This window comes from Carlito syrichta, unplaced genomic scaffold (assembly GCF_000164805.1).
Source record: "Carlito syrichta isolate Samal-C Ts95f unplaced genomic scaffold, Tarsius_syrichta-2.0.1 Scaffold311811, whole genome shotgun sequence".
In the NCBI taxonomy this organism is placed as follows: domain Eukaryota; kingdom Metazoa; phylum Chordata; class Mammalia; order Primates; family Tarsiidae; genus Carlito; species Carlito syrichta.
The window spans coordinates 2553-3891 of NW_007255907.1; positions in this window are offsets into that span (position 1 = coordinate 2553).

Here is a 1339-nt window from a genome sequence, read left to right on the forward strand (position 1 = left end):
GAGTGTGGGGTCCGAGGCCCAGCCCCGGGGACAGGCCCCAGTGAGGCTGGGCGTGGGGTCTGGCCCGGGCAGCTCCGGCGTCACGGGGGTGCCCAGGCTCTGCCGGCAGATGTAGCGGGCCCGGAACGACGTGCAGTTCTTCACTTCCCACAGCCCCATGGCACTGCCTGTGGCCAGGGCCACACAGCCCCCGCGGCTGTATCCTGGAAGGGAAGGGGACGCACGGGCTGAGAAGGACCCACCACCTCCTCCTCCCTTGCATCCCCACAGGGCGTCACCGGGGCCCCCGTGCTGGGTCCCGGCTCTGCCAGCTCTGTGGGACCTGCGCCCAGGGCGGCACCCAGGCAGGGCAGGGACGCAGGCGGAGGCCTGGCTGCGTTCCCCCACCGGGGGGCTCAGGCAAGCGGCCCGACCTCCCAAGCCTCACTCGCAACCTGTCTCCCGAGGCTGCGGAGGGTTGGCTGGCAGACACAGGCACTTGCAGTGTGTTCACTGCTCTGTAGGGTGTTTTCTCTTTTTGTTTTTGAGTCGGAGCCCAGCAGGTCAAGGCTACCGCAGCCTCGACCTGCTGGGCTCAGGCAATCCTTCCGCCTCAGCCTTCTGAGTAGCTAGAACTACAGGCGCGTGCTACCACACCCGGCTAATTTTTTTATTTTTGTTGTAGAGACGAGGTCTCGCCAAGTTACCCAGGCTGGTCTCAAACCCCTGGGCTGAGGCAATCCTCTCACCTTGGCCTCCCAAAGTGCTGGGATTACAGGCTTGAGTCCCTGGGCCTGGAATTTTTTTTTTCTTTTTTTTTTTTCCAGTTGGAGTCTCACTCTGTCGCCCAGGCTGGAGGGCAGTGGCACACTCCTGGTCACCACAGCCTCGACCTGCTGGGCTCTGGCGATCCTTCCGCCTCAGCCTCCTGAGTAGCTGGGACTACAGGTGGGCACCACCATGCCCGGCTAATCTTTTAACTCTTTTGGTAGAGACAAGGTCTTGCTATGTTGCCCAGGCTGGTCTCCAGCTCCTGGCCTCAGGTGATCCTCTCTCTCGCCGTGGCCTCCCGAAGTGCTGGGATTGCAGACATGAGCCACGCACCCGGCCATGTTCACTGCCCTAACACGTCATCTATAGTCACCCTTCCCACACGTCAGGACTTGACCCATGTTTCAGCCTCACGTGAGCTCTGTGAGGATGGCGCCATCAGCCTGCTGGACGGACGGGGAAGCGAAGACCCAGAGGCTGTACGGCGAGTGGACGGCAGAGTCGGCCTGGCGCCCGTGTGCCTGCCCGCCCGGCCAACGCCTCCTCCCCTCGACTGCGGAGCCCCAGGGCTCGGCCCTGGCCGGTCCCC